At 40.0% G+C, this 22,906-nt stretch overlaps 1 protein-coding gene across 4 annotated transcripts in view; it reads right to left on the reverse strand.

Moving 5' to 3' along the window:
* The window catches only part of ERC2 (ELKS/RAB6-interacting/CAST family member 2), a 531,140-nt gene extending 515,975 nt beyond the window's left edge, over positions 1-15,165 (reverse strand). Inside the window, exon 1 of one of the 4 annotated variants that reach the window (XM_087745272.1) lies at positions 14,810-15,160. The gene's annotated coding sequence lies outside the window, so the exon portion shown is untranslated. Of the gene's footprint in view, positions 1-14,809 lie in introns of all 4 variants that reach the window. The other 3 variants (XM_087745274.1, XM_087745271.1, XM_087745273.1) reach the window with 3 other exon arrangements.
* Between the last annotated feature and the right edge of the window lie 7,741 nt (positions 15,166-22,906).

A 22,906-nucleotide genomic window follows, 5' to 3' on the forward strand; every position in this document is an offset into this window, starting at 1 on the left:
CAGGGGGGCAGGGGCAGGAGAAGGAAGAGAAAAAATCCTGGCAAGTATGCTTAGAAAGATCAGGGCCAGTTTAGAGTTTCTGTGTCTCCTCCTCTGGCCAGAATCACCTAGTCAGCAGTAAGTTTGGATATTAGCCAAATATTTAATAGCTTTGCACAACTACTTGCCAACATTAACTTGCCAAGAGCTCAAACATTTATAATACTACCAAAAGCTTTAAGGGAACTCCCTTACAGCTATCCTCCCCAAATAACATATAGCGACAGCTAAGTGCAGAAATTATCAATCTGATTTTTAAAATACTCAATGCCTTCCAACCTGTCTAAAATTGTACTATACAGCTCCCCAGATGTAAACAAAGAGCAACAAAATAGAAGAAATGAGAGATGATGTAGAAGATAATGCTGCTGTATTCTCCACCAGGGCTCATCTTCCCTGTGTTTTGAGATACCACAAAAGGAAGGAGATTCACAGAAAAAGTTCTGTTCCCTAAACACACATCCTGGCAAACAGTAAGGATTTTTTTTAATAAAGGAATCATTTAAATACTCTCTTATCATAACAAAAACCATCACTGTACACAGAAGCCCATGGATGCATGTGTATTTAAAGTAGTGACCAAGAGCCAGAAATATTTCTGACACATTCTTTTGATTTACCTTGGGTTTTGACTGTTTTAACAGTGGCTCAACACGTCCTCATAAAAGAGAATACTCTTTTCTTTGCACATTTTTTATTCTCTATGCTGATTTAAAAAAAAAAAAAAAAAAAAAACAAGCTGATGCAAAGTAGATACAGAGAACCAAAATCTACTGTACAGTAGGCTTCCTTTCTTCATTAATCTGAGAAGCACGGCATGCCTTATTTTAATTAACAAAAAGATGATGAACAAAATGCTGGTTCATATGGGGTTAGTACAAGTTCTGCACTGTTTTTATTAAAAGGACAAAGTATTGTTTTTTCCTACTTACCGCCATCAGACTGATCAAATTACTTATTTCCATCCCCCCATTCTTTAATCATAAGAAAATCACCCATTTCTTCCTACTACTCTACAATTCCTTAGAAGTTTGAAAAACAAAATATACATGACAACATTAAAAGCAACATCATCTTCATTTAGGTTCCTTAGAGTGTCCTGAATCTGCATTTCTAATGTAAATGTAAGTTTTACTATAGTCTGCACAATAGAGTTATTTTTACTTGTCAATAAGTGTTACTTTATCTACTTTCTCTTGTAGTTAGTTATAAAAATAGTACATATAGAATCACAGAATGCTTTGGGATGGAAGGGCCCTTTAAAGACCCTCCAGTCCCTCCCCCCTGCAATGGGCAGGGGCATCTACAATCAGAGCAGGTTGCTCAGAGCCCCATCCAGCCTGGCCTTGAATGGTTCCAAGGATGGGGCATCTCCCACCTCTCTGGGCAACCTGGGCCAGTGTTTCACTATGCTTATTGTAAAAAAATTCCTTCCTTATATCCAGTCTGAATCTCCCCTCCTTTAGTTTAAAACCATTACCCCTTGTCTTATCGCTACTGGACCTGCTAAAAAGTCTGTCGCCATCTTTCTTATAAGCCCCCTTTAAGTACTGGAAGGCTGCAATAAGGTCTCCCCGCAGCCTTCTCCTCTCCAGGCTGAACAGCCCCAGCTCTCTCAGCCTTTCCTCATAAGAGAGGTGCTCCATCCCTCTGATCATTTTTGTGGCCCTTCTCTGGACCCTCTCCAACAGGTCCACGTCCTTCTTGTACTGAGGACCCCAGAGCAGGACGCAGTACTGCAGGTGGGGTCTCACCAGAGCAGAGCAGAGGGGCAGAATCACCTCCCTCAACCTGCTGGCCACACTTCTTTTGATGTAGCCCAGGATGCAGTTGGCCTTCTGGGCTGTGAGAGCACATTGCTGGCTCATGTCCAGCTTTTCGTCTATCAGTACCCCCAAGTCCTTCTCGGCAGGGATGCACACAATCCCTTCATCCCCCAGCCTGTATTGATATCGGGGATTACCCCGACCCAAGTGCAGGACCCTGAACTTGTCCTTGTTGAACCTCATGAGGTTCACACAGGCCCATTTCTCCAGCCTGTCCAGATCCCTCTGGATGGCATCCCATCCCTCAGGCGTGTCAACTGCACTTGCTGCAGTTGGTGTCATCTGCAAACTTGCTGAGGGTGCACACAATCCCGCTGTGTCATTGATGAAGATATTGAACAGCACTGGCCCCAAAACAGACCCCTGAGGGACACCACTCGTCACTGTTCTCCATCTGGACATCGAGCCATTGACCATTACCCTCTGGATGCAACCATCCAACCCATTCCTTATCCACCGAACAGTCCACCCATCAAATCCATATCCTTCCAATTTAGAGAGGAGGATATTGTGGGGGTCTGTGTCAAAGGCCTTACAGAAGTCCAGATAGATGACATCCGTAGCTCTTCCCTCATCCACTGATGTAGTTACTCCATCATAGAAGGCCACTAGGTTGGTCAGGCAGGACTTGCCCTTGGTGAAGCCATGCTGACTGTCCCAAATCACCTCCCTGTCCTCCACGTGCCTTAGCACAGATTCCAGGAGGATCTGTTCCATGATCTTCCCAGGCACAGAGGTGAGGCTGACCGGTCGGTAGTTCCCAGGGTCCTCCTTTTTAAAAATGGCTGCAATATTTCCCTTTTTCCAGTCCCCAGGGACTTCACCTGACTGCCATGACTTTTCAAGTATCATGGTGAGTGGCTTAGCAACTACATCAGCCAATTCCCTCAGGACTCTCAGATGCATCTCACCGGGACCCATAGACTTATGTACGTTCAGGTTCCTCAGGTGGTCGTGAACCTGATCTTCTCTTACAGTGCGAGGACCTCTGTCCTCCCGGTCCCCATCACGTGGCCCATTGACTCAGGAGGTGTAAGGAGAGAGGTTGCCATTGAAGATCGAGGCAAAAAAGTTTTTGAGTTCCTCAGCCTTCTCCTCATCTGTTATCAGCTCGCCACTACTGCTCATCAGAGGGGGTACGTTTTCCTTAACCTTCCTTTTCTGGTGAATGTACCTATAGAAGCCCTTCTTATTATTCTTCGCATCCCTCGCCAGGTTCAGCTCCAGCCGAGCCTTGGCCTTCCTGATCCCATCCTTACACAACCAGGCAGTGTCCCTGTACTCTTCCCAAGATACCGGTCCCTGGTATGTAGTTGTGTATAAAGTTAGTTTCAGAGCCTGTTCTGATCTTGCGAGTTGGTGATGTCCCTGATCTCCCATCAATGCTAAATGAAAGAACTGGCACTTACCACCTCACAGGAATAGTTCATCACACCTGCCTGCCTTTCATTTCTATTTCATACAAAAGTATTGGTATATGAAGGAGAAAGTAGGAATGGCTGCTGAATATGCATCTAGTGACATATATGGAAAATAAAATTGTCAGGCATTCTAATGTCGTCAGGTGCAGTGACAGCAATTAATACTTATCATGAGATCAGAAACTCACAGCAATGGAAATATTTGCTCAAAATGCAGTATTAACAATCTTGAAAAAGAAGCAGATCTCACTGAATTATCACAATTGTCAGTTATGTTACTCTCAAGTATATTTAAGTGAAGAGTCAACAATACCTTTTTATTCTCTTTTATATGAGTCTCACAGTTTTAAAATAAGGCTAGTGTTCAGTAGAGGTACATTTTTTTCAATGCACTGACTTTTTCTCTTTATTACAATGTTAAAGACATTATAATTGTTTTAAAACACTTTTAAAGCGTAATATTAATTAGAAATGGGCTTTAAATCAAAGTAATATTTAAACTCCATCGACTGACACCTCCATTACTTTATAACTTTTAAGTTAGGTCTCTCTTTGTTGTTGAAACACTAATTCTTAACATTTTATCTCTAACACTTGCACTAAAAGAGTTTTCTTGCACTCCTGCATGTGACAAAAGAAAGCCTTCCTGGGGTTTCTAAGATGTCTAAGGGAGGTGAGCAATTTAAGATTTTTTAAATTATTTTATTTTTCTTATGTTCTTTAAAATATTAAAGACCTGAAGATAGAGCATCAAAAACAAACAAACAAGAAAAGGCTTCTATAGCCAAGCAATGGCAGAATCACCATGTCTAATTTTCATTGGTTTTGCCAGAGAACACACTGTATCTTTACAAAAAGCTATAGGGCAGCGTATCTGCCAATTCTGGGCAAGCAAAACCAAGTACAGCCTGCACAATAAATTATCTTCCAATGTAGACTATATATCACTATCCAATTTTATTCTGATTTAATGGTCAGTCAACAGAAGCAGGGATGTTTAGCATCTTTTGTTTAAAATATTAAGCACCAGCATTAACAGGGTTGTTAAAAGTAAAGTTTCAAAGATGCAGGGTAAAATACCCCAGTTTTAATTGACCAAAGTTCACTGTCCTGAGTTCATCATGCCATTGTTTTGCTAGCCATCTCCTCTCTCTGCAACTTTTAATGTTAAGATCCTATTTTGGGGGGTTGGTTTGTTGGGGGGGGGGGGGGGGGGGGCAGGGGGCAGGGGGAGAAGCAGAATCACAAGTAATACAGGATAGAAACACATACGTTCCAAAACAGAGAAAGAATTCCTAACATGTTAGTCTTTGCAGGTATGCAGGTGTCTTTTGTGTGCTCAATTCTGTATCCTAGTCTGTATTCATTGTGCCTTCCATCCTGCAATTGTTAATCACTTTCCTTTTACTTTTTTCTCGACAAGAAATCTCACTTATCAATGCAAGCCTGCATTTACAAACTCCAGTCTTTTGTGGAGGATTATTCTAAGGCATCTGGTTAGCCAGGCAAGTGGTATTTTTAGTTTAATTACTATTAAACAACAACAACAAAAGTCTTAAATTTTTTTACTAAAAAAGTCTCCTTTAGGGAAAAATATTAAAATATAAAAGTATACACCATTCTTCATAGTAACTTAAAAAAATTATGCCTAATGAGTAGCACAATTTTGCTCTTCTTTTGCCAAAATTTACCTAACTTGAATGACTGTTTAACAGTTTACAAAAACACTGCCTTTGTTATAGATTGAATTACCTTTCTATTTCAAATGAGAAGTGAGAGCTTAAAAATAAGCATGATCTAAGACAACCTGAAAGTTTTCTAGCAAAAACCGGAAGATCAGTCTTGCTCTTTCTATTATTTCTAAATTTAAAATGGCAACAAATGTCACCTTTATCCCCCTTTTAAGCAATATGTTAGTTCTTATTTATACTTAATAATGACAAAAGCCTAATTTTTAAAGCTTCTTTACAGAGCATCTGTAACTTCAAGAGGGACACAAGAGACAGTTCCAGACATATTATAAAAGATTTTTTTCCTAGCAATACTACACATATATTTCATTATAAACACATGTAGAGTCATATGAGGACATAATTCCAACTGAATCTCCATTTTTATAATTACTTTTAAAAGGTAAATAAAATAGTAGGGTAAAGGAAAAAAACTAATAAAAAATATAAGTAAAAAATAATATATCTATATTATGATTTAAATAGCTAAGCTTCCTTTTCTTAGCTGCAATCTGATTTGCCTTGCTCATGGAGCATCCAAGTTGTACACAATAAAAAGTGAAGCAAGTAGGTTGATTCACATTTGCAACTTCATATTGCTAATTTATCCCCCAGTCAACATTTCCTCTGCCTTGTTTATGAGCAAGGAAAACTGAACGTTTAACAAAGCAAATTATGGTTCAAATTCTTCAATCAAATGTGAGGAAGGTGAGGATCTCATTAAAACAAAAATTTAAGTCTTTAAATTGTATGCATGATAACAACACTGAGTTGTGATTCTGATAGAAACTTTCTTTTTTCTTACAGAATAATTGTGTGCATTTAATTTTTCCATTCACATACTCTGGACTAACAGAGCCCATTGTGAGAGTAAGCAACACTTACTTACAAAGACAAATATTATTGTAGAAGTTTATTACATTAACTGTTATACCTTTATGCAAGAAGGGAAGATAGGTTAAGGATCACTCCAAAAATCTGGGAATGAGGAACCAATATGCAGAACTGTTGTGATGCTTTCTTTAGACCTTGCAGAAAGAGCTCTTTAAACTCAGGTATTGAAAAGACCACATTTGATCTTCAAAAGTAATACAAATAAGAGGTTCATAAAAATTATAATTTATAAAAATGTTTTTAATGTTTTTATATGTGTGTTTATACTGAAGACATTGCTACAAACTGAAAGCTTTTGTAAACGCTCTCTGTGCAACACCTATTGTCTTTCTTTCCCCTTCCTATACATAATAGCAAATAAGGTTATAAGAGAGTAACAATAAAAGACGAAGAATAGAGTCAGTTCAATGCTCAGAAATGACAGAAGAAAAATATCATGATATTAAAAAAATATTTCCTTACAAATTATGTCTACAATAGGAAAAGTCACACTTCTGATGCATCAGGAATGTTTTGATAATGCCAAAATAAACGATGTTTTTCAAACAAGGCCACAAAAGGAGAATACCAAAAAAACTTGTTACATATGTTCATACAACACCAAACATCTATATTGTCAACATTCATACCAACAGTCTTTGAAACGTAAGGCTGTTTACCTGATAACACATACATATATTAAACCCACAATAAAGAATGCAATTATTTGTTTCAGGAATAAAATCTAAGAACTAAAAATAATGTAAAAGGAAATTAACTGAATTTATACTTAGACCTGTAAATTTGTCTATTTTTGCATTAAGTATGTTTAAGAGTATTCTGTCATTTACATTAATGTAATACTTTCCGTTTTAAGATGCATTTAAAACTTGTAAGTCTATCATAGAAATAATCAGAAATACATCTACACAATGGAGTATTTTCAATTGAATTCACTAAGGCTACTCACATGAATGTTATTAAACACAGGCTAACGTATATATTTGCAGGATAAAGCTATATTTTTCTTTTTAGCTACACAGCTTTCATTCTCATAAGAAAGCAACAGAATAGTCATAGGATCAGCTATTAAGACTACCTGTGTAACTTCCAGCATTTTTTTTTAGAATACTCAAACATTGGGATATTTACAATTTAGCAAGCCTAAATATCTGCTATGCATTTTACATTTCTTGGATTCAAAATTAGTAATATACATACTTAAATTATAAAACAAAAAGCATACATTTGTGCATTCAGCATGCTTTGAAGGCATCAGAACTCAAAAACAAGCTGAATATCTCTCCTCTCTGCTCTCTTCACTAGGATATAAGGGCATGCACATGTTTTAGCATCATGCCAAAAAAAAAGAAGCTGGCTGTGCCTCAGCCATGTTAGATCAAAGTTCTCCAAAGGACTTACAGGCTCTGTAAGTGATGCAAGCGGTTTAACAGATTACCTCTCAATTCAGCACAAAATCAGCACCCTGGAACCATTAGAAGGCACTGCACTTCTGGAATTATCTTTTTATTTATTTATTCATTCACAGAAAAGGTTGAAAAGAGTTCCCCAGCCACGTGGCTGTTGGTTATTACCAACTTCATAGCACAACCCAGTCTTCCACCTTTGCGCTGACACTGAACCCATCTTAGCTGAGCATAATCATGCCAATTCACAACTGCAATTTATAAGTCCTTACAGGCATCTGACATGAACATTTGACATTCATGACAGACATTATTGTAACTGCTTTCCTTAAAGAAAAACAAATTGTCTGAGCAGATTTCAAATGAGGTCTGTGAAAAAGATATATAAATGAAAACCAAGGCACGTCGTGACTGCCAATAGTTGGCCATCAAAAATAAACATGCTTTACACAGCAAACTGTCTCCCAGAGAAGCACCTGAGAGTACTCATTTCTTGCACTATTATTTGACATCAGTCAACAAAAAGAACAACTGTGCTTTACCATGTCACATTTGTCCACTAATCTGAATTGTTCAAAGAACACAAGTGGCAAGAACTGTATTTCAACAATATATTTTGAGGAAAAGAATGCACTGCGGAAAACTGTTTAAGTCAAAGTCCACACCGTCACAGAAATAACACAGACCTATACTGTTCTATAACGTTACTAAATGATTCAGACATTGCACACACCACAGACATAATGAGATACGTATCTTAGCAGATTACCTGTAATTAATTTTACTGACCGTGAAAAGAGCTTAGTTAACAGTACTGAAAACTGAAGAAGCATCAGCACAATCTCCAACATGATTCAACTCATATTTGCCAAAGAGAAACCAGTTCCTGAGAATTCAAGTACTGTGGTCTCCAAGTCCATTCAATTTGTTATTTTTGCAATGAGACAATCCAAATGGATGCCAAATAGTGTAGCCACGAGTACTGACACCGTAAACCTCCATTAGGAATTGGAACGAAGTCACCAGAGTGTGTTCTGTTAGCCTCTCAAAGTCAGTAGAATAGCATGGCCAGTGAGTCAGCGTTCATCCCAAGTGATCTGAGCTATTTACTCGGCGGGAAACTGTCCCACATATTACCAATGCTCTGTGCAACATGCGATCTGTTGGACTAAATTCAGCAATGGCAGAGACTTTTGTTACCTTTTTTTTTTTCACTTCCTTAGAAATAAATTGCACATTGTATCCAGATAGGCAATCATTATAGACATTGCTTTCTTTAGTGACTTCCCACCTCAACTCCACAGTTATCCCAGTAACTACAGCACATCATTTTCACACGTACCTATACCATTTGTCTTTCACTGGTCTTTTTACTCCTTTCACCATTCTATGGCATTTCCCACAGGATTTGAGTTTGTTTTTGTTTTTTTTTTAAGCGATTTAACTCCAAAATAAATCTCATAATTTTCCACGTCTGTAGAATTTAGCTGCTAGATTCTACATCTGAACTGTGACTTCAGTTAGAGGGATAGGATAATAAGCATTACAAGCAGCGAGAAGCTTAAAAAAAGACAGTACTTGTTGAAAGTGGGATACTTTAAATATAAAAAAAAGTACATTGGTCATTAAAGAAGCCACATGTTAACCGGTCTGAAGCATTTCCAGTGAACACCAGTCTGCAAGAGTGAGTTTCTAAGATACGCTAGAAAAGATAGTCTGGAAAGCTGATATCCCCTTTCAAAAACAATCTTAAAACTTCTCAGAAAAGCTTAGGCTTTGCTAAACTTCCAAAACGTCAAAGGCTCCCGCACATCCAATCACAACTTGAAACTCTGAGGTATACCTCAAATTCTTAGACGCATTCCATCTGCCATCCTAAAAGAACAGAAATTCTGATGCTACAGTTCTCCTTCACGATTCTCATTACAAATTAAAGAGATCACAGTGATATACAACTTTCCAAACATGTAAACTGCCCATTTCAAAGTCTACACTTCTAATATCGAGAAGGAATGCCAGGTTTCTGTGAACAAAAATGGTGTGACAGTAACGGAGCCTTATCCAGAGAAGTGCTAAAACTCTTTGCTACTATTCTTTCCTTTGTCAGAGCTCAGCGCCTGACAGACTGTCTCTGAAAGGAGATGAGGTTGGTGTTCCTAATTGTTGTAACTACTTCTGCTGGTTTTGGCTGGGGTAGAGTGAATTTTCTTCATCGTAGCTAATGTGGGGCTGTGTTTTGGATTTGTGCTGGGAACAGCGTTGATAACGCAGGGATGTTTCAGTTATTGCTGAGCAGCGCTTGCACAGAGCCAAGGCCTTTTCTGCCTCCCCCCCACCCCAGCAGCGAGCAGGCTGGGGGCACAGGGAGCTGGGAGGGGACACGGCCGGGACAGCTGCCCCCAGGGATATTATATCCCACACCACAGGGCGTCACGCGCAGCATATAAAGCTGGGGGAAGGAGGAGGAAAGGGGGACATTTGCAGGGATGGCGTTTGTCTTCCCAAGTAACCATTACACATGATGGAGCCCTGCTTTCCTGGAGATGGCTGAACACCTGCCTGCCCATGGGAAGTAGCAAACAAATTCCTTGGTTTGCTTTGCTGGCACGCACAGCTCTTGCTTTCCCTATTAAACCATCCTTATCTCAACCCACAGGTTTCTTCCCTTTTACCCTTCCGATTCCCTCCCCCATCCCACTGGGGGGAGTGAGCGAGCGGCTGGGTGGGGCTCAGTTGCTGGCTGGGGTTAAACCACGACACTACTCCAAAACAAAATCTGGCTATTTAAGATATTCCAAAGCTGGGCATTTCAAAAGCTGCCATCACTAAGTGAATCGTAAGAATTCCCCAAGATCAACAGCCAAGAAAGCAACAACACAACTTAAACACTATGCTACCAATGTTAAAGACATTTACCTTTTCTTATCCAAACAAACATTGGATATCTATGCTTATAAACTTTCTTGGACCCCACAAAGAGTCCACAACCATTCTCCAAGGAAATAAGGAAATAATTTTTTTTGTCACACCTGACATACAAGCAGTAACAAACCAACATAAATCCATCTCACTCTGTTTCATTATTTATAAGATTGTTTATAAAATGCATTATGTAACAAAAAAGTGACAAATTAAAAATCAAGTGCTCCAGAAAAAGATTTAACTGATGTTTCTGCTGATCTGCTTTTGCATTTTCTTCTAAGTATCACCCAGAAGAAGCAGCACTATCCCTTTCATTTAGAGAATTTCATTTCTAAGCTTTCCCTTGATCAACTATGACCCTCAAACAGAAATTAAAATCTCATTTTGCTTTAAAGTAACTCTTACCCTTTTGCCAGGCCTTTGTAGAAAATAAGCTAGTATTAATGCTGTAAAATAAATATGTTGAGGTAACCTTGTCATTGCTAAGTACATATAAGATCACTCCAAAACTAAAACTTACATCACAAAAATATTTTAAAGCAATCCTAAAACTGAAGAAAACAAATATAATCTCACAAACAAAAGAGCAGTCACATTACAGAAGAAAAAAAAAAATCAGTATTGCAGTAATATTTCCTAGGTGGATCTGACTAACCATCTCCATATATATCCCAGGCATCTTACAAACTAAATTAAACTGAGAAGATAACAAATGCATCATAGTGGATAAAAATATAATAAACACCATAAGAGATACAGGTGGAAGAACATATGTTGTCTTTGGAAGCGATACACAGGCTGGTTGCCTCACCCTCTTTGAGGGGTGAACAACCCACTCTTTTCTGTTAGTCATCCTTCAAAGGTCTGCAAGAATCATCTTTCTAAAGCAAGAAAAATCACCTTGAGCGTTCTTTTACAAAAACATGCATGCTGAATAGCTAATTCTCTAAATACCAGGTATATTTGGCATTCTAAAATGGCTGAACGTGCTCACTTAATATTTGGCTGCTGCAAATATGGGACACCCCTTCTCTTGCCACCTTTCTGCAGCCTTCAGAGCAGGCAAGAGATAGGAGGGGTGACTGGCATGGATCACTGTATCTCACACTCCCATTCATCAGAATTTGACTACCAGCAGGTCAGGGGAGTTGAAGAACCACCTACAGAATACAAGAGGTGGTGAGATGGGTCTCCTCCAAATGCAGCTTAACCACAAAAGAGAGTATCATAAGTATAATGAGTATAATAAGGCATTCAAACACTAACAGAAGGTAAAAGGAGGTCAATGCTCAGGAAGACCAGAGACAGAGAGTTTCTACGGCAAGGAACTCCATTTTGCAGAGTAGGATGGGAAAGAACAAAAGATGCCTCTGCATGCCAACTTTCTCCTTCATGCTTGGGAAGGAGGGAAACCATTTCAGTAACTGAATCCTCTACCTACTGGAAAAAGGGATGCATCTTAGTTCAAGACACTCTCTATTCATAAACCCATCTTCATGGTATAGGAAGAAAAAAAGCCCACACAATTAGAAAGTCTCAATGCTAGAGCGAGGAATGAAAATAAGACAGTATCATCTTCCACATTCAGGAAGGCAACATATCAGCCTAGGTACCCCACCAACTGAGCAGGATCAAAAGAGGAGCTATTTAAAGATAACGGCAGCCAAGTCTCCTCCAAACCTGTCTAAACACACTTCCTCCAACACAGAAACCTTTCTATCCTCAGCACTCGCCTTCAAAATTATTTACTCTAACAGTTTTCTGGAGCCAGTATTTTTACCATCTACTCTCTCGAGTAAAAACATGGCATTTCTGAGAGAATGACAAGGAGGACAGTCCACATACTCGCTTTTTCCTTCACTAGCAAAACACTATCTCCTTCCCCTTGCATTTGAAGTTTTAGCAGTGATAAAAGAAAGCATCTATTTGAAGACATCGTACAAATGAACTAGCACTACTAAAACGAACAAATAAGAAATCCCTCGGTTCTTAACTGGAAGATCTGCCCCATCCTGGGCGCGCTTGTGAGAGATACAGCACAGAGTTTCTCCACAGTTTAAACCCCTACTTTCAACCTGAGTTGTGAAGCCATAAATCTCAGGGACTGCCCTTATCTCATTAATCCTCTGGAAGAAGAAATGATGTCCTCTTCGCTCACAGGACAGAAAGTCAGTCAGTCCTCCCCCACACCAGTTTCCCCTAGGAAAAGCGAAATTGCTAACTCACCTTGATGCCTTTGAAAACTGTTCTACACAGAGCTTTCAAACAAAAATAACAGTAATGGAAAGGTTTCTTCTACAGCATTGAAGAGATATGGAAGGAGTTATTTTCACACACAACCCTTAACACAGTCACCCACAAAGCCAAGACTTGGGACTGTAAGTATCTTACATCAAGAAACTGTAACAAAGCTCTTCCCACAGAAAAATATTCTTTAAGGGAACTGGAGAAACTTACCATGACACACTCCCTGCGTGCAAAAACAGACCCTAAAAAGGAACCTTTTCCTCTTCGTATCCAGGGAAAGGAAGAAATCGGGAAACGCACTGCTTAAGCAGATGAGACCGTGAAGGGATAGGGGCTACAAGAGCCTCCTCTCTGCCACAGAACAGGTAAAGAAAACGCCAGGCAGCACCGGCAGCGAAGCAAGACGGCAAACCGCCCGGCCCGCGGGGCCCTGAGGGAGGCGGCGGGACCCCGAGGGAGGCGGCGGGACCCATCCCCGGGGCGCCCGCGCGGGCCCCTGCGGGGAGGCGGGCAGCGCCCGCCGGGCTGCGCGAGCGGCACGCGCCAGCCCCCGCCCCCCCGCAGCCAAGCCCGCTGGGGCGTTCCCGCCCCGCCCGCCCAGGAGGGAGGCGCGCGGCGGCGGCGCCTTCCCGCCCGCGGCGAGCGCCGGGGCAGAGCGAGTCCGCCCGCTGCCCGCCGCCTCCCTCCTCCTCCCCGGCGGCTGCTGCGGCCGCGGGGCCCGGCCCGCACCGAGGTAGATCGAGGGCGCCTTCCGCCCGCGCAGCGGCAGCAGCGGTGGGGCGGGGGGGGTCCTTTCTATTAGGAGAATTGAGGGAGATGCCCCCGGCAGAGGGATTGCTTTAGGGGTCCCTGTAGGGACGCAGGTGGGGGGTGCAGGCGCTGCTCTGACACAGCCACTGCGGGGGGAGCTGGGCCAGGAAGGTGGTCGGGCTTCCTCACCCCTCGCTGACGAGAAGGGAGGCCGTGAGGACCGTCCCCCGTCCCCCCTCCCCTGGGGCTGGAAGACGACCGACGGCGGGAGGGCTGCCCCCCGCCCTGGAAGGAGCCCCTGAAGCGAGGCTGTGGGGTTTCGCGGCTCCCGAGGTGGGAGGAGGGCGGCGCGGGATCGCCACGGCGCCTTCCCTCAGAGCAGCGCGGCGGGAGGCTGGCGGGGGCCGGCGGGAGACGGAGGATCTTGTCCGCCCTCGGCCTCGCCGCAGGGGGATGAAGTGCCAGCGGAGAAGCGACCTAATGGAGGGGGGATCTTCCCCCCTTCCCCGCCCTTGGAAGGCGGGGGAGCCGGAGCAGGGCCTGCTGTCGGCGGGGCTGCCGGGAAGGGGCTGCGTGCGAGGTGCCCGCCCTGGGCAGGCACATGGGGGATGGGGGCACGGGAACAGGGAATGGAAACAAATCCCAAACAAACAAATAGTTAAGTGAAACCACTGATTTAAAAAGCCAACCAGAAAACTAACCCTGACAAGTAGGATTTGCCCTCCTCTTGACTGCACTTACTGGCCGTGCTTATGTGCAGCGAGCTTGTATCTGGCAATGCAAGTGGTCGGTTGGTGTGTCCATCAAAAGGGAAATATCAGTTCGCTGCTAAGGGAGTAGATTCCCATCCATCCATCACGAGGCTTAGCAGGTAGCCGCCTAGAAATCCATCACACACTAATAAAAAACCATATATTCCTTCTCCATCACATTACTACTCTAGTGCTCTCAGTAAAATATATGTGTATCCTTGATGAATATATGATTTTATCATATGCATCACTTTTGTCCAACCTAAAATGATCTTTAAAAAAAAAAAAAATCACAGAGCATCATAAATGAGGGACCCCAGTAAGTATTCATTAATTATATAACTGCAAAACAATATCCTGTTAGTTTCTGGTTTCCATTCACCAGCCGCTAGAAGGGAACAGAAATCTCTCACCTTTTTCCTGACACGATATTTAAAACACCAAACATTATCTAGTATTTAGGTATAAAGCTAGGAATTTCCAAAGCTCATCAATTCTATTCTAGAAAACTTTAACAACAATAATATTTTTTAAACACTAGGCACAAAAAATGAGACTCCTATGGCTGCTTTTAATAGAAATTGCAAGAGAGGTTTCTGGTTGACGATTCTGTAGGGAGAGGCACTCTGTTACCAGAATAAGATGTGCACTTGGTCCCATTTATTACAGCATATTTCTAAAGCAATATAAAAAGCCTGTCCTGAGAATTCATTTCCAGTTTCAGCTACCAGACAGTTGTAGAAAGCAATATATAGCAATTTCCTTAATCACAACAAATTTACAGCCATGTATCACAGCCATATTCTTGTTTAAGCTTCTCACCTTTCAAATCATTGCATCTGTCTTTCGTCCTCACATGGATTTTACAACATCACGTTTAGCTGACATCTCACTTGCGCGGAGGAAGGAGGCAGCAGGGAGAGCCGAGCCACCGAACACCTACGAGGGGAGGAAGAGAGGGAACCTGCTGCAGTCGGGGGAGGCTTGTGTGCTCCTGTCCCTCGTCTTTCTGTCCCTCAGCGAGTCTCCCTCGGTCCGCTGCGAGCCCGGCGGGCTGGGCTGCCCGTCCCTGACTCAACATTCCCAGCATTCCCGGGGAGCCGGGGCTCCACCAGCGCGGCGCGGCCTGCCGCCGGGGGCAGCAGCAAGCGCTGGCAGCAGCCGCACACGTACTGCAAGCCCATGGATTTCTCAGGGCGTTTGTCTCTGTCCATTCATTGCAAACCCATGGGCTCCAGTCCCCACCCTGCAAGCGCCTGAAAGGAAAGTGTGTTACTCATTGTGAAACAGCCTAAAAATACACCTATGCCTGCGTAAAACTGCAGAGGCAAAATTGCTTTCTTGTCCCTGTTCACCGAAGGCCAAAGATGTTCAAAGCCAGGTGCTTAAGAACACAGTATCTAAAATCCATTACTATATGTGTGTACATACACAGGAGGAAAAAAAAAAATCTAAATCTGTGTTTTGGCTTAAGTGTAAAAGTAATTAAGAAGAAACCCCTCTTTGTGTTTTAAAAAAAAATAGTACACAGGAAAAAAAGCAGGAGATAAGCTGCTATGTGAAGCCTGAAAGCCTTTTTCAGAAAACTGCAAACTGCATTAAAAATTACTCCTGAGATTTTATTTAACTTTTGTATTAAGGGGAGTGAGAGAAACTTCTATAAACATCACTGACTTCTCATCCTAAGAAATGAGCTTTTTTCCTCTTCTATTTTTCCCTCTTAAATTTTATTGAGTTTAATTGCTCTTGATACAGTTATAATTGATCCCCCTCAGTCCTTAGCTTCAATGCAACCTCATACCTTACACAGAATTTCACAAGCGTATTTTATCTGCCTCTTCTTAACCTCATTGCTGTAACAATGTTTTTAAGAGGCACTTCAGATATGTAGTTGTTTTACTGTAATCTGTATATTATTCCTCTCTTGCCCACATATGCACCAATACATGCCACTATTAAACATTATTGATAAAGTACAGCTTTTATGGAATTACTATTAAAAACTATGTAAAATTAACTTGAGTTCAACCAATCATGTTTAAAACTAACATAATCCCTTCATGGCTCTATTTGAATTACCCAAAGCCAGTTGAAATAGTTTGCTGTCGTGAACAGTCATTCAGATGCAAATATTCAAAACAATGCAATTCACAGTAAAAGTATAGCAGTTTTTTATTTCCCCAAGAAAGGGACATACTCTTGCAATATCTGTCTACCTCAGCTATAATTACAATATGGGGCAAATATTTTTTCCAAGTTCAAAGTAATGGGATAAACCATGATTAAAATGCAAGCTTCAGTTGCTTTTCAAACCTGCACGTTTCCTTGAAGACATTTCTGTTAAAATAGTTACGAAACTGTGGAAATTATGGACAGAGAAAATCTATTCCTGGAGAAACTGACAAGAAGGGATGTGGGTTTGTATACAAATAATTTCACTCGATCTAAAGAGCAAACAAAGTATTCTTGAAGAGTTAGCAACTCTGCATCTGTGAGAAAGTGGATAACCACTATAAAATGTGGGTCACTTCACCGAATGCTTCAAAGCACAAGAAGTGTCCATTTTCAAAACTTTAGTGCTTAATTTGGATTCGGTGTTCAATAAGAATATCTTACAGACCTGTCACAGCACTGCTAATACCAATTCTGTCTCACTACTGCTAATGATGACAGAACTCTTGTTCTAGGCGGTGTCAGCTGCTGACAGTTTTTTAAACAACATATCACACCATCCCTGTCTGTATGAAGACAGGAACATCAGGTTCTGCTTTATCTTTTTTGTGACTGACAAAAGATTATGGGCCTTGTGATAGCCTGCAAAAGCCAGGATCAGTCTGACAGAAGACCAGTAGCCCAAGAATCTTCTTTCCAAGGGAAAATCATTGTGGGAAGACACCACAGAGTTACCATAAGGTTGCAACAATATTGCAATGAATTAAGCTTGCTATCATTCAATAGTTTGTAGCAGAATTAATCACAGACCATCTTGGAGCAGTAGACCATCTGCAGGGGGACTGTCAGTATTACTAGTGCCAAAGAACAGAATATACCCGCTATGGACAAGACCATTTGGTGTAGAGCTTTGTGGAAAAAAAATATTTTGCCAGACTGTATTCAAAAGGAGTTGTTCGAAAAATGTGCAGTTCAAGTAAAGGGGGAAAAACAATCAGAATTTTACAGCTAATCTACTTATTGTATTAGTAGAAACAACATCCACAAAAACAACTGCAGGGTCATGTAATCCAAACCCTTCAGTAATATTCATTCCTTACATTCAAGACAATGCTGGAATCCAAATCCAAAGGGTAGGATAATAACAATAGTATGTACTTAAGACTGACTTCTTTGCAGCTGATGAAAGTTCTCATTTCAGTCTAATCACAGGAACATCTGTGTTGTCTTTGGTGTCATGATGCAGGTGGGTGCCGTTAAGCATAAAGAGAAGAAAGCCAGATCATGTGAGTAAGCTAGCACTTTTTTTTTTCCTTTTGTTTTTGCTGTAAGAGATTCCAGTGCATTAGCTACTAGACATATCTTTCGGCCAACTGTTGGAGGAAAGCAGTCTGTTGTAAAACTTAAACCAGTATTTATAAGTGTCATGTGATGCTATATCTAAGGTTTGGACTTTTCAACAGTTTATACCTTCAGATACATTTTTGGCTAGCATACTCTTGTTCGTTTGCTTTCTGACTTAAAAAGGCAGCATATTGATAGTTCTTCCTGCTTATATCATACATCAGGAGCTGTGCAAACTCCACCGAAATTAATGACAAAATTCTTTTTTATTTAAATGAGAGTAAGTTAGGCCCTAAACAATTGAAGTACATATGAAATACAGATTTTAAAGTCTGCTGTTTTCCTCAGCCTATGCTATACTGATTTTGGAAACAGAAAAATATGAAACATTATTATAATTTTTCTGTTTAGTTATTCTAAGTATAAATAATTCAAAATGACATTAGAAAACATATAATGTTACTGACTGTCTTCAGTTCCCATGCCTCCCTTTATCCTTTCCTGCTCTCTCTTCTCTTCTTGCCTGTGGTAATAACACTTCAGCAGCAGCTAGCTCCCTTTCATATTTTGGTGAAGATGTACGCTGTTTAGTGCTTCATTTTTTAAAAACAGAAATACAAACAGAAATGGAGCTCAGTCACTGCTGCTGCATAATTGAGAGAAAGCAACTGCAGGTGTGTGCTTTAAAAACTGAGGAAAATGCATTTTAGCTTTATTCCATTGAAGCTGGCCCTGATGTATTCATCTGTGCTTCCCTAGTGGCAGAGTTGCTTTCAGCTTCCATTTTCTATTACAAAAGCCAAGTCAAGAACATGACATAACAGTCTAGGTAAAAGTTAAAAATTAATTGTAAAAAATAATTCTGGTATTATATTAATGTATGAAAAACTGAATTACTTTCTCACAAAAATACAGCACAAATAGAAACAACACAAAGACATGAAAATTATTAGAAGCATGGGAGCTTCTGAAGCAGAAATAAGAGGTGATCATACAGGTCAGCCCCTGTGTTTTGATGGTAAAGAACCAGAAATACATAAGATAATGCTAGATTAGACTACTATCAAGAAATGGAATCAGTAATTCTGTTTACCTTATGTTGCAGTACAAAGCAAATAAATGTGACAGTAATCTCCTTGATAAAATTTAGCTGTTTATTGCATTCACAAGCACTTTTAAAGTTAGTTATAATTGTCCAGTAGAACTCACTATTACAAGATATTACCAAGATATGTTGTTTGAATAATATTCAAAGAAAGGGTTTATAGGATATATTTATTTTTTGGAAAAGAAAGTCAGTCATGCAGGATTTTGGTGCTCTTTATTCATATTAATACCCGATTCCCAGCAAGGATCAAATCAGAACGTTACTTTCATAGTGCAAATTCTTCCCAACTGGTAAGGTCCAGGAAGAAGAAAATTAATGGAACTGTGCAAGAAAACTACTTTCACATGGAGTATACTGATATCTCCAGAAGAAAAGAAAAAAAAGAAACCCTGAATTCTGCATGATTTACACTGAAGGGTACAGGGCGGAGGGAGTTGCCTTTACCAGAATGTGGTGATCAGACTTGGGGTGAGCACTTGATCAAAAACAAAAAAATCCAAACAAACAAAATCATTGAAACAAAATTAAGTTTTTCTGTTGATTTCAGAATGAGGTCCTATTAATCTAGTCCATGGAGGTGTTGCACCTGCCACTCAATATTTATAGGACTGCTCTTTTTCCTCTTTATCAGTTCAGATATCCACCTACAGATATCTGTCAAATTGAATCATAAAATAGTTTCCACCAAATGTTAGTTTCCTTCTTTACTTTCCTTGTGACAGATCGCCAATCAAAGTCTGCTGTCTTGGTTTTCAAAATCATTAGTATGATTTGTTTATTTTTAATGTAACAGTGACACATGCTTTACAGAGGATGGAAAAATGTTACTTGGATATACATGAACGCACAAAGTGCTATGTGGAATTCATTATAATGTATTATTATGCAAAACCAAACAAGGAAAGTATACTTTTTTAATTGCATAATTTAAGCAATTTATGACATACTGCACTGCTAATCTATTCAGGATAGAATTAAAGCTACTCTGGCACATGCTGTTGATTTCATTGTTGCAAGTAGAGCAAAAATAGCAAAATTATTTTCTAGTAAAAATATCCATCTCGCAGAAATTCTTCAGCTGCTACATCTCAAAACAGGGCTATTAATAGGCTTTTACATCAACTGTAGAATATATTTCAGAGACCTAAAAATATTTCTTAGAAAAATTCAAACTCCAGTGGCCCCTAACATTGTCTAGTAAATCTAGCTTAAAACATCTTGAATTAGGTTTAGTATTTTAAGACCTAAAATTTTATCAATGGTCCTTTATTAACCTGGTTGGGTCTGTTTTCTGGAAACACAGTATTACTGCTACAACTATAGTACATGGGACTATACTCAGTGACTATACCACAGCTGCTGCTAAGTGACCACTGACTAGTAAGCTCTTAGATGATGGTTAGGGTTTTTTTAAATTAGTTTAGACACTTCAGAGCTAAAGTCCAACTGATTTTCCAGTAAGGCTTAAGCTTTTAAATGCCTACCTCATTCCTGAAAAGTAAATCTAGATACTAAAACTTTCACTTACAAGCATCAACACAAGGCACTTCATCTGAAGACAGTTGAGGTTTCCCCTCTCAGTTCTCCAGTTGCAGGGAAGTGAGATCTCCTTCCCTACTTACGATCTCAACCACCACAGTAAAGTTGGCACATACCAACAAATCAGGACTGTAGTTCTATCCACCCTCCCAGTACATCGTCTTTTCTCAGCAGAGCTACAGGGCAGTTGTTCAGTAAGGGAACCTTTTATTGGCAAGACAGTCTCCCCCAATTTTAAACACCTGGGTACTGAAGCCTGAGTTGTTACTGCCTTTATCACATTCACATGGTGGAAGGACTTGGGCAGGAACCAAACTACCTAAGCTGGGTGGAGCTAGAAACTTGATCCACAAGAGTAGTCCCAAAATGAAATCAAATTTCTACAGTGAATAGCTCCCCACTAGATCAAATAAATTAGGGAACAAAGTGAAAATAGTGAAAAACAGTAGCCTTGTATGACTGCTTCAAAACTGACACTGAACCTGCAGATGCTTCCCTACTTCTGTACTAGTTGTGGATTCTGTTGAGGAGCTGCGTGTCCAACAGAACAGCAAGAAGTGTGATATGCCTGGCCATGGATGGCCAGTCCAGCTCACACTAATGCTAGGTATCAGCTAATAACTGACATTACATAGAAGGCAGGAGGTTCACACAACTGTTACGTTTATAACAAGAGGACTTGATAGTCATCCATCTGTTACTCTATAGAGACATGCTGAAGAGGATTTATAGAACTACTATTTTGAGAGGGTAACACTTTATATCTACTTCATAATACTCCATAGGATTACACAAAGTATAAATTTATGGGGAATTAAGTTTGATTTATTTATACATTACTTCAGAAAATATACAAGGTGTTCTTATAGGTGCTTTTACACATATACTAGTACTCCTCCTTGGTATTTTTGCATGAAAATGCAAAAAACCCTCTACAAGTTCCCCAGTGAAAAACTATGATACAAAGGCTCAGGTTCTCTCAATCTTCAACTTCACTACAAAGTCCCAGAAACTTTAAGAAAAAAAGTTGAATACTACGAGCCATGCTTGACTCTATAGGTAAAACATCACTTTTCGTGCTTTCGTGGTTCATGATTGTAGTTAGGGAATATTTTATGCTATCCCAACATTCTTTTAAAATTAATTTTAAATGTATTTGTTAAACACAAAGTTATACTATGTAAAAAAAAAAACATCTAGAGAACACAAGAATGTTAGATTTTTGTCTGTACCAATATATTTTTTTGCTTCATGTAGAACCTAAGGCCAGATATTAAGGAACCCTGCATTTCAGTAACTGGACAGTTGTCATATACTCCATAATCTTCATTGAAGTAGTCTTAACTTCATTGTCCCATTTTCTTGGTATTGTAGTGATAACTTGCAAAAAGATTTCATAACCGTTGGATTTAATTTTTGTCATCGAGATTCTTGTCAGTGCTGTAACACAGAATAACTAGTGGCACATGCCATTCTGAATACTTGATTTATGTTCTGGTCTTTAAAATTGAAGAAAGGTTAAATATAGGCCTGAAAGTATCCTTTCATGTTGCTATAATTAAATATCTATCAGTATTTTTATAACAATCATCTACTACCCTGACTTTATGAAATATCAGGACTTCTCCCATTTATCTTTTCTCATTTTTACCATTTAGAACCAGCCCTGTAAACTAATGTATTCTAGCACATTTAATTAAATTTATCCTGAACGACTCTCTGGCATAAAGAGGAAATGGCTTAGCATTATCTGGATTCATGTCTCTAGACTCTCTCAGCTCCCAAAATAGGGTATTTCCATGTAGATTTCCTATTGGGAACATACTCAAACTTATGCCATCTTCCAAAACATGCCTGAGAACTAGGAGAGAGGGAGTTTGTCTAGTCCAAAACACAATAGGTACTGTTCTAGGAATTTAACAGTTAAGTTCCGGCGCCAAGAAGTGCTTCCTGAACCTGTTTAAGTTACTAGCGTAAATGTACCTGTAGGTGAAATTCTATCATCTGGTTGATTCTGAAGACATTCTTTTCCTCTGTCTACAGAAGCATCTAACGAATAAGTTCTTCTCAGAAACTGAAATGTGCCTTAAAAAAAAGCCTACTTCAGTATTGGTGATGGCAGATGAAGTGCCTTCCGTAGTTAGGGGCATTTAGATCCAGGATATTGTCTTCTTTTGCATTCCTCGCTGAAGAGTTTCTGCTTTCTTCATTGCTCCAATCTCACTTTTACATCCTATTCCACTAGTATAGTTTGTCGATTATCTTTCTAAGAGCAATTTGTGACTTCAGTAATAGAAACACAACCACGTATTGTAACAGAAGAATTTATGTATATAGCAATAATGGAGGTCTACATTAAATTCAACTGATGACTTTTTATTTCTTTATTAAGATACGTAGGAAAAAGAAAAAAGGAGAGGGCTCACAAGTTAAAATAGAGAGGGAGAAATGTTTTCTAATTGTCAGCTTGACGTTATATAACATTTCCCTACAAACAGGTACAAAATGGCTGCTAATGTACAGGAGTTCCTCCTTGTCAGTCTGGCACATCTATTTCTAGTGGACTGCAGATCTCAGCATATGCAGTTTGTGAGCATGAACATGCCTGAGGTGTGACTGTGCAATGAGGGAGAAGGTGGCTCTCATAACATAGTTCTTGCAAATTCAAGGAATTTTTTTTTCTGTTATCACTTGATAAAGTATTGTTTAGAGGGAAAAAATACATGTGTGTGACTATGCCTAATCTCCTTTGTCCA

Source organism: Nipponia nippon, unplaced genomic scaffold (assembly GCF_047370975.1).
Source record: "Nipponia nippon isolate SJK-2023a ecotype South Korea unplaced genomic scaffold, ASM4737097v1 scaffold_9, whole genome shotgun sequence".
In the NCBI taxonomy this organism is placed as follows: domain Eukaryota; kingdom Metazoa; phylum Chordata; class Aves; order Pelecaniformes; family Threskiornithidae; genus Nipponia; species Nipponia nippon.